At 34.7% G+C, this 16152-nt stretch overlaps 2 long non-coding RNA genes across 2 annotated transcripts; both read right to left on the bottom strand.

Moving 5' to 3' along the window:
- Positions 1-1234: 1234 nt before the first annotated feature.
- On the bottom strand, positions 1235-1778 carry LOC132204962 (uncharacterized). The gene is made up of 3 exons (XR_009442632.1): positions 1660-1778; positions 1459-1544; positions 1235-1391 (listed from the first exon to the last, which is right to left on the bottom strand). It is a non-coding gene; the product is annotated as an uncharacterized LOC132204962 (long non-coding RNA).
- Positions 1779-13872: 12094 nt separating this feature from the next.
- On the bottom strand, positions 13873-14406 carry LOC132204953 (uncharacterized). Its single transcript, XR_009442625.1, has 3 exons — positions 14298-14406; positions 14097-14182; positions 13873-14029 (listed from the first exon to the last, which is right to left on the bottom strand). It is a non-coding gene; the product is annotated as an uncharacterized LOC132204953 (long non-coding RNA).
- Between the last annotated feature and the right edge of the window lie 1746 nt (positions 14407-16152).

Raw genomic sequence — 16152 nt, 5'->3', positions numbered from 1 at the left:
GATATGCTATCGGTTTTGCCCTCAGACAAATAGGGGCCAGTTATTGAAAAATCAACCAATATTCAAAAATTTTCGAAAAAAAATTTGGAATTAACAGAATGAAAATGGCACTTTAGGGAACATTTTGGTCCATCTTAATCGGATATGCTATCGGTTTTGACCTCAGACAAATAGGGGCCGAGTTATATTCGGCATGGGTATATTCAAAAATTTTCGAAAAAAATTTCGAATTAACTGAACGAAAATGGCACTTTAGGGAATAATTTGGTACATCTTGATTGGATATGCTCTCGGTTTTGACCACAGACAATTAGGGGCCGAGTTATAAACGGCATGATACATATTCAAAAATTTTCATAAAAAAATTTCGAATAAACTTATTGAAAATTGCACTTAAGGGAACAATTTGGTCCCTCTTGAAAGGATATGCTAGCGGTTTTTACCTCAGACAATTAGGGGCCGAGAAATAATCGACTTGACCCATATTTTAAAATTTTCGAAAAAAAATTTGAAATTAACAGAATGAAAATGGCACTTTAGGGAACATTTTGGTCCATCTTAATCGGATATGCTAGCGGTTTTTACCTCAGACAATTAGGGGCCGAGAAATAATCGACTTGACCCATGTTTTAAAATTTTCGAAAAATAATTTGAAATTAACAGAATGAAAATGGCACTTTAGGGAACATTTTGGTCCATCTTAATCGGATTTGCAATCGGTTTTGACCTCAGACAAATAGTTATAATTAGTTATAATCGACTTGACCCATATTCAACAATTTTCGAAAAAAAATTTCGAATAAACTGAACGAAAATGGTTTTTAGGGAACAATTTGTTCCATCTTGATCGGACACGCTATCGGTTTTGACCTCACACAATTAGGGGCTGACTCAAGTAAAAATCGTGTGCCATTAAATAGCCTTTCCGAAACCTTTCAATAGCTTTTAAGAAACCTTTATCACTTCATGTAGCTGAAATGGAAGCTGAAGCCATTCGCAAACCTTTCAGATGCCATTATTTTGAAAAATTAATGGCTTCGGAAAGGTTTTGAGGGAAGCCTTTACGAAACCTTTCCGATCGCTGTACCAAGCCCTTCCGTAAGCTTTCATATAGCGACGCTTTATTCTTTTGTAGCGACACCTTTCAGATCGCTTTCCAAAGCCTTTCAGGTGAACAGTGACGTCATTTATTTCATGACGTCACGGGGAATGAAACATTTAGAAATTCGTTTTTGGTGACTATTTATTGACAAAAAATAGAAAAAAATCACAATAATTTCAAATGGAACTCACTCGTCATCTTGCCGTAAAATCATTTCTCCCAAGAGAGAACCAAATTGTCGCGCGTCTGTTTCTATGCCGAGCGGGCGCATCCTTTGCACTTGCAGCAACTGAAATCATAAAAGAGACGCAAACATTAATTTGAGTCAAATAAAAATCGTTTTTTAATCACGCGACCTGCTAGATATTTGTTCCCTGCACTTTTGAAGCTAGAGCCTTTAAGGGTTGGTGCCTGGGCGCCGTACTAGGAGGCTGCTGCTCATCTGAAAACAAATTAATCGCGTTTTATTAGCCGCAGTGATTTTTTTTAAGCATTTTTTTAAATTATTTTCTTCTGATTTTCTCGATTTTAACTTCAAATTAGAATTGAAAACTCACCGTAATATTTAACAGGCTATCGGCGTTTCCTTCAGCTTTGCACAAAGCGGGCGAATAACGAATTTTGAAGATTTTTTCGGCAGCATCTCTTTTTAACAAACCATACCGGCCAACCGCCGAGCGCGACTGAAGAGAAACTCGCATTCTCGCAAAGGGGATGAAATGTGGCAACCTGGGGACTATTGTGTGTGCCGTGCATTATCTGAACCACCTGAACTGCATAAGAAAGTATGCAGCAAAACACTTAACAATAGGCACAGCGGATCGGGTCGTCCAAAATATTAAGAAATAAGAGATGCTTGCTGCAGCCCAAAACACAAATTTATCACGGTGCTGTCTAGCCTCCCTTTTCTTACAACCAAAATTTTCTTTAATTAATTATGCAAATCTGGGAACTCTGATAAATTTTAAAATATCATAATTAAAATGAGAATAAAAATCTGCATCTTTTGGTGGTAGTTAAAATAAAAATTAATTAATTTAAGGGTTTAAGGTCACTAGTGCAGGGGCCAACCCTTAGCACCTATTGGAATAAAAACTTTTGCTTGCATTGCATCTTATAATTTTGGACTGATGAGAGGTAGAACCATATTTTTCTGTTAATTACGTGCAAAGTATTAGCAACCATTAGTTTTGTGTGATAGACACGTTTTTTGCCATTCCTAATTATTTTTAAATAAACCCGTTAGAGCAGGGTACTTGCTATGCATATAACTTAAATAAGAAATGTTCAATTAAGATACAGAATAATAATTACGTAGTTGTGACCTTTTTCTTGAATACATTTTTGTAATTAAAGTGCAAAATTGAGAAATTATGCATATTGCTAAAATTCTAAAAATTTATTTTTATAATATTTATATGGAGGGATCAAAGCCGCACCTTTAGTGATAATTCGATCAAATAATATTAAACCGTTCTCGAGATAATTAGCAAAAACTAAAGTTTCGCCGCCAAAGTATGGAACGCTTGAAAGCGGAGGTCCACTTGCTGCAAGTGTGTGTCGGCGCTAAAAGAGATTTTATTTTTCTGTGAATGAAAAATGTGTATCTCTGGTTCTATCAGTCCGATTTAGGTGATTTTTAAAAAATCGAATATATTTTCTTAATTCAAAAAAGAAAGGTTATATGACGCTTGAAGCCATCTTTAAGGCAAATGCCTCAATTTAATTTTTTCTCAAAATTGAAAAATGAATTAATTAATTATTTCTTTATCAGGTACGAATTAAAGGAATTTTATAAATCCATCCCGAAAAATCAATGGTTAGATTTTTTCCAAGATTATACAAATTTATAATTGTTACTAGAACTGATAAATATAGAATAACAATTAAATTAATAATTATTTTTTTAAAACGACTAACTATAAGCAAAATGTTTCAACGCAATCTAATTACTATTTGCATACACGCGCAAAATGGCATTGTATGTTAGCTTAATTCAAACTTGCATCGCTTCAATGATCACATGAAGTTAATTTTAATAATAAATATTTTATATTTTACTTCAAACTGCTCTCCTCCCGCCGTGCACTTTAAGATTTTCGTAAGCAGAGCTGAGGAGCGACGTTGCATTTTCGACAGGACTCGTAAAAACATTCTTGACCGCGGCCCAAGCAGCAAGCAGAGAGAGGTGGAATAATTCTAAAAAAAAAAAAAAGAATCTTCCCTATTATTATTGCAACCCGTGCGAGGCTTTGTTAGGACAGTGGCGCGGGCCCATGCAGTTGATGACGTCATTGCATTATGCTCAAACGCACGCTGCACTATGAAAAGCTACAGAAAGGCTTGGGACAGGGTCGCGAGATAAATAGAAAAAAAATCAAAGATACGCGAACAAGCTGAATGGTTGCGGAATGGCTTCTGAATGGGTTCGTAATTCACGGGGAAATTGTCAACATGTAAAATATAATATTAAAGGCTTGAGAAAAGGTTAGGAAAGGTTTCATCAAAGTAAGAGAAAATTGGTCGTTTTCTTGACTGTCTTTAGAAAGGTATCTTAAAGGTTTCGGAAAGGTTTAAAATCTCTCTGAATGGCTTCGGAAAGACAAGTTAAATGTTTCAGAAAGGCTACGGACAGGAAACAAATTTTACTTGAGGAGGTATAGATGAATCAACTTAAATTCAAAAATTTTCGAAAAAAAATTTCAAATAAACTGAACGAATATGGCTTTTTAGGCAACAATTTGGTCCATCTTGATCGGATATGCTATCCGTTTTTAATTCAGACAATTAGGGGTCGAGTTATAAGCGACTTGAATCATATTAAAAAAGTTTCGAAAAAAAATTTCGAATTAACTGAACGAAATGGCCCTTTAGGGAACAATTTGGTCCTTCTTGATCGGATATGCTATCCGTTTTGATTTCAGACAATTAGGGGTCGAGTTATAGCCGACTTGAATCATATTCAAAAATTTTCGAAAAAAAATTTCAAATAAACTGAACGAAAATGGCACTTTAGTGAACAATTTAGTCCATCTTGATCGGATATGCTATCGGTTTTGACTTCAGACAATCCGGGACCAAGTTATAATCGACTCGTCCCATATTCAAAAATTTTCGTAAAAAAATTTCGAATAAACTTAATGAAAATTGAACTTAAGGGAACAATTTGGTCCCTCTTGAAAGGATATGCTAACGGTTTTGACCTCAGACAAATAGGGGCTGAGTTATATTCGGCATGGGTATATTCAAAAATTTTCGAAAAAAATTTCGAATTAACTGAACGAAAATGGCACTTTAGGGAATAATTTGGTACATCTTGATTGGATATGCTATCGGTTTTGACCTCAGACAATTAAGGGCCGAGTTATAAACGGCAAAATACATATTCAAAAATTTTTGAAAAAAATTTCAAATAATTAGAATGAAAATGGCACTTATGGGAACAATTTAGTCCATCTTGATCGGATATGCTATCCGTTTTGACCTCAGACAATTCGGGACCAAGTTATAAACGACTCGACCCATAATCAAAAATTTTCGGAAAAACATTTCGAATAAACTTAATGAAAATGGCACTTATGGGAACAATTTGGTCCTTCTTAATCGGATATGCTATCGGTTTTGACCTCAGACAATTCGGGACCGAGTTATAAACGATTTGACCCATATTTAAAAATTTTCGAAAAAAAATTTCGAATAAACTTAATGAAAATTGCACTTAAGGGAACAATTTGGTCCCTCTTGAAAGGATATGCTATCGGTTTTGCCCTCAGACAAATAGGGGCCAGTTATTGAAAAATCAACCAATATTCAAAAATTTTCGAAAAAAAATTTGGAATTAACAGAATGAAAATGGCACTTTAGGGAACATTTTGGTCCATCTTAATCGGATATGCTATCGGTTTTGACCTCAGACAAATAGGGGCCGAGTTATATTCGGCATGGGTATATTCAAAAATTTTCGAAAAAAATTTCGAATTAACTGAACGAAAATGGCACTTTAGGGAATAATTTGGTACATCTTGATTGGATATGCTCTCGGTTTTGACCACAGACAATTAGGGGCCGAGTTATAAACGGCATGATACATATTCAAAAATTTTCATAAAAAAATTTCGAATAAACTTATTGAAAATTGCACTTAAGGGAACAATTTGGTCCCTCTTGAAAGGATATGCTAGCGGTTTTTACCTCAGACAATTAGGGGCCGAGAAATAATCGACTTGACCCATATTTTAAAATTTTCGAAAAAAAATTTGAAATTAACAGAATGAAAATGGCACTTTAGGGAACATTTTGGTCCATCTTAATCGGATATGCTATCGGTTTAGACCTCAGACAAATAGGGGCCGAGTTATAAACGGCATGACCCATATTCAAAAATTTTCGTAAAAAAAATTTCGAATAAACTGAACGAAAATGGCACTTTAGAGGACAATTTGGTCCATCTTGAACGGATATGCTATCCGTTTTGACCTCATGCAATTCGGGACCAAGTTATAAACGACTCGACCCATAATCAAAAATTTTCGGAAAAACATTTCGAATAAACTTAATGAAAATGGCACTTATGGGAACAATTTGGTCCTTCTTAATCGGATATGCTATCGGTTTTGACCTCAGAGAATTCGGGACCGAGTTATAAACGATTTGACCCATATTTAAAAATTTTCAAAAAAAAATTTGGAATAAACAGAATGAAAATGGCACTTTAGGGAACAATTTGGTCCTTCTTGATCGGATATGCTATTGGTTTTGACTTCAGACAATCCGGGACCAAGTTATAATCGACTCGTCCCATATTCAAAAATTTTCGTAAAAAAATTTCGAATAAACTTAATGAAAATTGCACTTAAGGGAACAATTTGGTCCCTCTTGAAAGGATATGCTATCGGTTTTGCCCTCAGACTAATAGGGGCCAGTTATTGAAAAATCAACCAATATTCAAAAATTTTCGAAAAAAAATTTGGAATTAACAGAATGAAAATGGCACTTTAGGGAACATTTTGGTCCATCTTAATCGGATATGCTATCGGTTTTGACCTCAGACAAATAGGGGCCGAGTTATATTCGGCATGGGTATATTCAAAAATTTTCGAAAAAAATTTCGAATTAACTGAACGAAAATGGCACTTTAGGGAACAATTTGGTACATCTTGATTGGATATGCTCTCGGTTTTGACCACAGACAATTAGGGGCCGAGTTATAAACGGCATGATACATATTCAAAAATTTTTGGTCCATCTTGATCGGATATGCAATTGGTTTTGACCTCAGACAATTCGGGACCGAGTTATAAACGATTTGTCCCATATTTAAAAATTTTCGAAAAAAAATTTGGAATAAACAGAATGAAAATGGCACTTTAGGGAACAATTTGGTCCTTCTTGAACGGATATGCTATTGGTTTTGACTTCAGACAATCCGGGACCAAGTTATAATCGACTCGTCCCATATTCAAAAATTTTCGTAAAAAAATTTCGAATAAACTTAATGAAAATTGCACTTAAGGGAACAATTTGGTCCCTCTTGAAAGGATATGCTATCGGTTTTGCCCTCAGACAAATAGGGGCCAGTTATTGAAAAATCAACCAATATTCAAAAATTTTCGAAAAAAAATTTGGAATTAACAGAATAAAAATGGCACTTTAGGGAACATTTTGGTCCATCTTAATCGGATATGCTATCGGTTTTGACCTCTGACAAATAGGGGCCGAGTTATATTCGGCATGGGTATATTCAAAAATTTTCGAAAAATATTTGGAATAAACAGAATGAAAATGGCACTTTAGGGAACAATTTGGTACATCTTGATTGGATATGCTATCGGTTTTGACCTCTGACAAATAGGGGCCGAGTTATATTCGGCATGTGTATATTCAAAAATTTTCGAAAAAAATTTCGAATTAACTGGACGAAAATGGCACTTTAGGGAATAATTTGGTACATCTTGATTGGATATGCTCTCGGTTTTGACCACAGACAATTAGGGGCCGAGTTATAAACAGCATGATACATATTCAAAAATTTTCGTAAAAAAATTTCGAATAAACTTAATGAAAATTGCACTTAAGGGAACAATTTGTTCCATCTTGATCGGACACGCTATCGGTTTTGACCTCACACAATTAGGGGCCGAGTTATAATCGACTCGTCCCACATTCAAAAATTTTCGTAAAAAAATTTCGAATAAACTTAATGAAAATTGAACTTAAGGGAACAATTTGGTCCCTCTTGAAAGGATATGCTTACGGTTTTGACCTCAGACAAATAGGGGCTGAGTTATATTCGGCATGGGTATATTCAAAAATTTTCGAAAAAAATTTCGAATTAACTGAACGAAAATGGCACTTTAGGGAATAATTTGGTACATCTTGATTGGATATGCTATCGGTTTTGACCTCAGACAATTAAGGGCCGAGTTATAAACGGCAAAATACATATTCAAAAATTTTTGAAAAAAATTTCAAATAATTAGAATGAAAATGGCACTTATGGGAACAATTTAGTCCATCTTGATTGGATATGCTATCCGTTTTGACCTCAGACAATTCGGGACCAAGTTATAAACGACTCGACCCATAATCAAAAATTTTCGAAAAAAATTTCGAATTAACTGAACGAAAATGGCACTTTAGGGAATAATTTGGTACATCTTGATTGGATATGCTATCGGTTTTGACCTCAGACAATTAAGGGCCGAGTTATAAACGGCAAAATACATATTCAAAAATTTTTGAAAAAAATTTCAAATAATTAGAATGAAAATGGCACTTATGGGAACAATTTATAATCGACTCGTCCCATATTCAAAAATTTTCGTAAAAAAATTTCGAATAAACTTAATGAAAATTGAACTTAAGGGAACAATTTGGTCCCTCTTGAAAGGATATGCTATCCGTTTTGACCTCATGCAATTCGGGACCAAGTTATAAACGACTCGACCCATAATCAAAAATTTTCGGAAAAACATTTCGAATAAACTTAATGAAAATGGCACTTATGGGAACAATTTGGTCCTTCTTAATCGGATATGCTATCGGTTTTGACCTCAGAGAATTCGGGACCGAGTTATAAACGATTTGACCCATATTTAAAAATTTTCGAAAAAAAATTTGGAATAAACAGAATGAAAATGGCACTTTAGGGAACAATTTGGTCCTTCTTGATCGGATATGCTATTGGTTTTGACTTCAGACAATCCGGGACCAAGTTATAATCGACTCGTCCCATATTCAAAAATTTTCGTAAAAAAATTTCGAATAAACTTAATGAAAATTGCACTTAAGGGAACAATTTGGTCCCTCTTGAAAGGATATGCTATCGGTTTTGCCCTCAGACTAATAGGGGCCAGTTATTGAAAAATCAACCAATATTCAAAAATTTTCGAAAAAAAATTTGGAATTAACAGAATGAAAATGGCACTTTAGGGAACATTTTGGTCCATCTTAATCGGATATGCTATCGGTTTTGACCTCAGACAAATAGGGGCCGAGTTATATTCGGCATGGGTATATTCAAAAATTTTCGAAAAAAATTTCGAATTAACTGAACGAAAATGGCACTTTAGGGAACAATTTGGTACATCTTGATTGGATATGCTCTCGGTTTTGACCACAGACAATTAGGGGCCGAGTTATAAACGGCATGATACATATTCAAAAATTTTTGGTCCATCTTGATCGGATATGCAATTGGTTTTGACCTCAGACAATTCGGGACCGAGTTATAAACGATTTGTCCCATATTTAAAAATTTTCGAAAAAAAATTTGGAATAAACAGAACGAAAATGGCACTTTAGGGAACAATTTGGTCCTTCTTGAACGGATATGCTATCGGTTTTGACTTCAGACAATCCGGGACCAAGTTATAATCGACTCGTCCCATATTCAAAAATTTTCGTAAAAAAATTTCGAATAAACTTAATGAAAATTGAACTTAAGGGAACAATTTGGTCCCTCTTGAAAGGATATGCTAACGGTTTTGACCTCAGACAAATAGGGGCCGAGTTATATTCGGCATGGGTATATTCAAAAATTTTCGAAAAAAATTTCGAATTAACTGAACGAAAATGGCACTTTAGGGAACAATTTGGTACATCTTGATTGGATATGCTATTGGTTTTGACTTCAGACAATCAAGGACCAAGTTATAATCGACTCGTCCCATATTCAAAAATTTTCGTATAAAAATTTGGAATTAACAGAATGAAAATGGCACTTTAGGGAACATTTTGGTCCATCTTAATCGGATATGCTATCGGTTTTGCCCTCAGACAAATAGGGGCCAGTTATTGAAAAATCAACCAATATTCAAAAATTTTCGAAAAAAAATTTGGAATTAACAGAATGAAAATGGCACTTTAGGGAACATTTTGGTGCATCTTAATCGGATATGCTATCGGTTTTGACCTCAGACAAATAGGGGCCGAGTTATATTCGGCATGGGTATATTCAAAAATTTTCGAAAAAAAATTTGGAATAAACAGAATGAAAATGGCACTTTAGGGAACAATTTGGTCCTTCTTGATCGGATATGCTATTGGTTTTGACTTCAGACAATCCGGGACCAAGTTATATTCGACTCGTCCCATATTCAAAAATTTTCGTAAAAAAATTTCGAATAAACTTAATGAAAATTGCACTTAAGGGAACAATTTGGTCCCTCTTGAAAGGATATGCTATCGGTTTTGCCCTCAGACTAATAGGGGCCAGTTATTGAAAAATCAACCAATATTCAAAAATTTTCGAAAAAAAATTTGGAATTAACAGAATGAAAATGGCACTTTAGGGAACATTTTGGTCCATCTTAATCGGATATGCTATCGGTTTTGACCTCAGACAAATAGGGGCCGAGTTATATTCGGCATGGGTATATTCAAAAATTTTCGAAAAAAATTTCGAATTAACTGAACGAAAATGGCACTTTAGGGAATAATTTGGTACATCTTGATTGGATATGCTCTCGGTTTTGACCACAGACAATTAGGGGCCGAGTTATAAACGGCATGATACATATTCAAAAATTTTTGGTCCATCTTGATCGGATATGCAATCGGTTTTGACCTCAGACAATTCGGGACCGAGTTATAAACGATTTGACCCATATTTAAAAATTTTCGAAAAAAAAATTGGAATAAACAGAATGAAAATGGCACTTTAGGGAACAATTTGGTCCTTTTTGATCGGATATGCTATCGGTTTTGCCCTCAGACAAATAGGGGCCAGTTATTGAAAAATCAACCAATATTCAAAAATTTTCGAAAAAAAATTTGGAATTAACAGAATGAAAATGGCACTTTAGGGAACATTTTGGTCCATCTTAATCGGATATGCTATCGGTTTTGACCTCAGACAAATAGGGGCCGAGTTATATTCGGCATGGGTATATTCAAAAATTTTCGAAAAAAATTTCGAATTAACTGAACGAAAATGGCACTTTAGGGAATAATTTGGTACATCTTGATTGGATATGCTCTCGGTTTTGACCACAGACAATTAGGGGCCGAGTTATAAACAGCATGATACATATTCAAAAATTTTCGTAAAAAAATTTCGAATAAACTTAATGAAAATTGCACTTAAGGGAACAATTTGTTCCATCTTGATCGGACACGCTATCGGTTTTGACCTCACACAATTAGGGGCCGAGTTATAGATGAATCAACTTAAATTCAAAAATTTTCGAAAAAAAATTTCAAATAAACTGAACGAATATGGCTTTTTAGGCAACAATTTGGTCCATCATGATCGGATATGCTATCCGTTTTGACTTCAGAAATTTAGGGGTCGAGTTATAAGCGACTTGAATCAAATTCAAAAATTTTCGAAAAAAAATTTCAAATAAACTGAACGAAAATGGCACTTTAGGGAACAATTTAGTCCATCTTGATCGGATATGCTATCGGTTTTGACTTCAGACAATCCGGGACCAAGTTATAATCGACTCGTCCCATATTCAAAAATTTTCGTAAAAAAATTTCGAATAAACTTAATGAAAATTGCACTTAAGGGAACAATTTGGTCCCTCTTGAAAGGATATGCTATCGGTTTTGCCCTCAGACTAATAGGGGCCAGTTATTGAAAAATCAACCAATATTCAAAAATTTTCGAAAAAAAATTTGGAATTAACAGAATGAAAATGGCACTTTAGGGAACATTTTGGTCCATCTTAATCGGATATGCTATCGGTTTTGACCTCAGACAAATAGGGGCCGAGTTATATTCGGCATGGGTATATTCAAAAATTTTCGAAAAAAATTTCGAATTAACTGAACGAAAATGGCACTTTAGGGAACAATTTGGTACATCTTGATTGGATATGCTCTCGGTTTTGACCACAGACAATTAGGGGCCGAGTTATAAACGGCATGATACATATTCAAAAATTTTTGGTCCATCTTGATCGGATATGCAATTGGTTTTGACCTCAGACAATTCGGGACCGAGTTATAAACGATTTGTCCCATATTTAAAAATTTTCGAAAAAAAATTTGGAATAAACAGAATGAAAATGGCACTTTAGGGAACAATTTGGTCCTTCTTGAACGGATATGCTATTGGTTTTGACTTCAGACAATCCGGGACCAAGTTATAATCGACTCGTCCCATATTCAAAAATTTTCGTAAAAAAATTTCGAATAAACTTAATGAAAATTGCACTTAAGGGAACAATTTGGTCCCTCTTGAAAGGATATGCTATCGGTTTTGCCCTCAGACAAATAGGGGCCAGTTATTGAAAAATCAACCAATATTCAAAAATTTTCGAAAAAAAATTTGGAATTAACAGAATAAAAATGGCACTTTAGGGAACATTTTGGTCCATCTTAATCGGATATGCTATCGGTTTTGACCTCTGACAAATAGGGGCCGAGTTATATTCGGCATGGGTATATTCAAAAATTTTCGAAAAATATTTGGAATAAACAGAATGAAAATGGCACTTTAGGGAACAATTTGGTACATCTTGATTGGATATGCTATCGGTTTTGACCTCTGACAAATAGGGGCCGAGTTATATTCGGCATGTGTATATTCAAAAATTTTCGAAAAAAATTTCGAATTAACTGGACGAAAATGGCACTTTAGGGAATAATTTGGTACATCTTGATTGGATATGCTCTCGGTTTTGACCACAGACAATTAGGGGCCGAGTTATAAACAGCATGATACATATTCAAAAATTTTCGTAAAAAAATTTCGAATAAACTTAATGAAAATTGCACTTAAGGGAACAATTTGTTCCATCTTGATCGGACACGCTATCGGTTTTGACCTCACACAATTAGGGGCCGAGTTATAGATGAATCAACTTAAATTCAAAAATTTTCGAAAAAAAATTTCAAATAAACTGAACGAATATGGCTTTTTAGGCAACAATTTGGTCCATCTTGATCGGATATGCTATCCGTTTTGATTTCAGACAATAAGGGGTCGAGTTATAGCCGACTCGACCCATAATCAAAAATTTTCGGAAAAACATTTCGAATAAACTTAATGAAAATGGCACTTATGGGAACAATTTGGTCCTTCTTAATCGGATATGCTATCGGTTTTGACCTCAGACAATTCGGGACCGAGTTATAAACGATTTGACCCATATTTAAAAATTTTCGAAAAAAAATTTGTAATAAACTTAATGAAAATTGCACTTAAGGGAACAATTTGGTCCCTTTTGAAAGGATATGCTATCGGTTTTGCCCTCAGACAAATAGGGGCCAGTTATTGAAAAATCAACCAATATTCAAAAATTTTCGAAAAAAAATTTGGAATTAACAGAATGAAAATGGCACTTTAGGGAACATTTTGGTCCATCTTAATCGGATATGCTATCGGTTTTGACCTCTGACAAATAGGGGCCGAGTTATATTCGGCATGGGTATATTCAAAAATTTTCGAAAAATATTTGGAATAAACAGAATGAAAATGGCACTTTAGGGAACAATTTGGTACATCTTGATTGGATATGCTATCGGTTTTGACCTCTGACAAATAGGGGCCGAGTTATATTCGGCATGTGTATATTCAAAAATTTTCGAAAAAAATTTCGAATTAACTGGACGAAAATGGCACTTTAGGGAAGATTTTGGTACATCTTGATTGGATATGCTCTCGGTTTTGACCAAAGACAATTAGGGGCCGAGTTATAAACAGCATGATACATATTCAAAAATTTTCGTAAAAAAATTTCGAATAAACTTAATGAAAATTGCACTTAAGGGAACAATTTGTTCCATCTTGATCGGACACGCTATCGGTTTTGACCTCACACAATTAGGGGCCGAGTTATAATCGACTTGACCCATATTCAACAATTTTCGAAAAAAAATTTCGAATAAACTGAACGAAAATGGTTTTTAGGGAACAATTTGTTCCATCTTGATCGGACACGCTATCGGTTTTGACCTCACACAATTAGGGGCTGACTCAAGTAAAAATCGTGTGCCATTAAATAGCCTTTCCGAAACCTTTCAATAGCTTTTAAGAAACCTTTATCACTTCATGTAGCTGAAATGGAAGCTGAAGCCATTCGCAAACCTTTCAGATGCCATTATTTTGAAAAATTAATGGCTTCGGAAAGGTTTTGAGGGAAGCCTTTACGAAACCTTTCCGATCGCTGTACCAAGCCCTTCCGTAAGCTTTCATATAGCGACGCTTTATTCTTTTGTAGCGACACCTTTCAGATCGCTTTCCAAAGCCTTTCAGGTGAACAGTGACGTCATTTATTTCATGACGTCACGGGGAATGAAACATTTAGAAATTCGTTTTTGGTGACTATTTATTGACAAAAAATAGAAAAAAATCACAATAATTTCAAATGGAACTCACTCGTCATCTTGCCGTAAAATCATTTCTCCCAAGAGAGAACCAAATTGTCGCGCGTCTGTTTCTATGCCGAGCGGGCGCATCCTTTGCACTTGCAGCAACTGAAATCATAAAAGAGACGCAAACATTAATTTGAGTCAAATAAAAATCGTTTTTTAATCACGCGACCTGCTAGATATTTGTTCCCTGCACTTTTGAAGCTAGAGCCTTTAAGGGTTGGTGCCTGGGCGCCGTACTAGGAGGCTGCTGCTCATCTGAAAACAAATTAATCGCGTTTTATTAGCCGCAGTGATTTTTTTTAAGCATTTTTTTAAATTATTTTCTTCTGATTTTCTCGATTTTAACTTCAAATTAGAATTGAAAACTCACCGTAATATTTAACAGGCTATCGGCGTTTTCTTCAGCTTTGCACAAAGCGGGCGAATAACGAATTTTGAAGATTTTTTCGGCAGCATCTCTTTTTAACAAACCATACCGGCCAACCGCCGAGCGCGACTGAAGAGAAACTCGCATTCTCGCAAAGGGGATGAAATGTGGCAACCTGGGGACTATTGTGTGTGCCGTGCATTATCTGAACCACCTGAACTGCATAAGAAAGTATGCAGCAAAACACTTAACAATAGGCACAGCGGATCGGGTCGTCCAAAATATTAAGAAATAAGAGATGCTTGCTGCAGCCCAAAACACAAATTTATCACGGTGCTGTCTAGCCTCCCTTTTCTTACAACCAAAATTTTCTTTAATTAATTATGCAAATCTGGGAACTCTGATAAATTTTAAAATATCATAATTAAAATGAGAATAAAAATCTGCATCTTTTGGTGGTAGTTAAAATAAAAATTAATTAATTTAAGGGTTTAAGGTCACTAGTGCAGGGGCCAACCCTTAGCACCTATTGGAATAAAAACTTTTGCTTGCATTGCATCTTATAATTTTGGACTGATGAGAGGTAGAACCATATTTTTCTGTTAATTACGTGCAAAGTATTAGCAACCATTAGTTTTGTGTGATAGACACGTTTTTTGCCATTCCTAATTATTTTTAAATAAACCCGTTAGAGCAGGGTACTTGCTATGCATATAACTTAAATAAGAAATGTTCAATTAAGATACAGAATAATAATTACGTAGTTGTGACCTTTTTCTTGAATACATTTTTGTAATTAAAGTGCAAAATTGAGAAATTATGCATATTGCTAAAATTCTAAAAATTTATTTTTATAATATTTATATGGAGGGATCAAAGCCGCACCTTTAGTGATAATTCGATCAAATAATATTAAACCGTTCTCGAGATAATTAGCAAAAACTAAAGTTTCGCCGCCAAAGTATGGAACGCTTGAAAGCGGAGGTCCACTTGCTGCAAGTGTGTGTCGGCGCTAAAAGAGATTTTATTTTTCGGTGAATGAAAAATGTGTATCTCTGGTTCTATCAGTCCGATTTAGGTGATTTTTAAAAAATCGAATATATTTTCTTAATTCAAAAAAGAAAGGTTATATGACGCTTGAAGCCATCTTTAAGGCAAATGCCTCAATTTAATTTTTTCTCAAAATTGAAAAATGAATTAATTAATTATTTCTTTATCAGGTACGAATTAAAGGAATTTTATAAATCCATCCCGAAAAATCAATGGTTAGATTTTTTCCAAGATTATACAAATTTATAATTGTTACTAGAACTGATAAATATAGAATAACAATTAAATTAATAATTATTTTTTTAAAACGACTTACTATAAGCAAAATGTTTCAACGCAATCTAATTACTATTTGCATACACGCGCAAAATGGCATTGTATGTTAGCTTAATTCAAACTTGCATCGCTTCAATGATCACATGAAGTTAATTTTAATAATAAATATTTTATATTTTACTTCAAACTGCTCTCCTCCCGCCGTGCACTTTAAGATTTTCGTAAGCAGAGCTGAGGAGCGACGTTGCATTTTCGACAGGACTCGTAAAAACATTCTTGACCGCGGCCCAAGCAGCAAGCAGAGAGAGGTGGAATAATTCTAAAAAAAAAAAAAAGAATCTTCCCTATTATTATTGCAACCCGTGCGAGGCTTTGTTAGGACAGTGGCGCGGGCCCATGCAGTTGATGACGTCATTGCATTATGCTCAAACGCACGCTGCACTATGAAAAGCTACAGAAAGGCTTGGGACAGGGTCGCGAGATAAATAGAAAAAAAATCAAAGATACGCGAACAAGCTGAATGGTTGCGGAA

This window comes from Neocloeon triangulifer, unplaced genomic scaffold (genome assembly GCF_031216515.1).
Source record: "Neocloeon triangulifer isolate White Clay Creek 2 clone unplaced genomic scaffold, ASM3121651v1 ptg000026l, whole genome shotgun sequence".
NCBI classification, from domain to species: domain Eukaryota; kingdom Metazoa; phylum Arthropoda; class Insecta; order Ephemeroptera; family Baetidae; genus Neocloeon; species Neocloeon triangulifer.
This window is presented reverse-complemented; position numbering and strand designations above follow the sequence as displayed.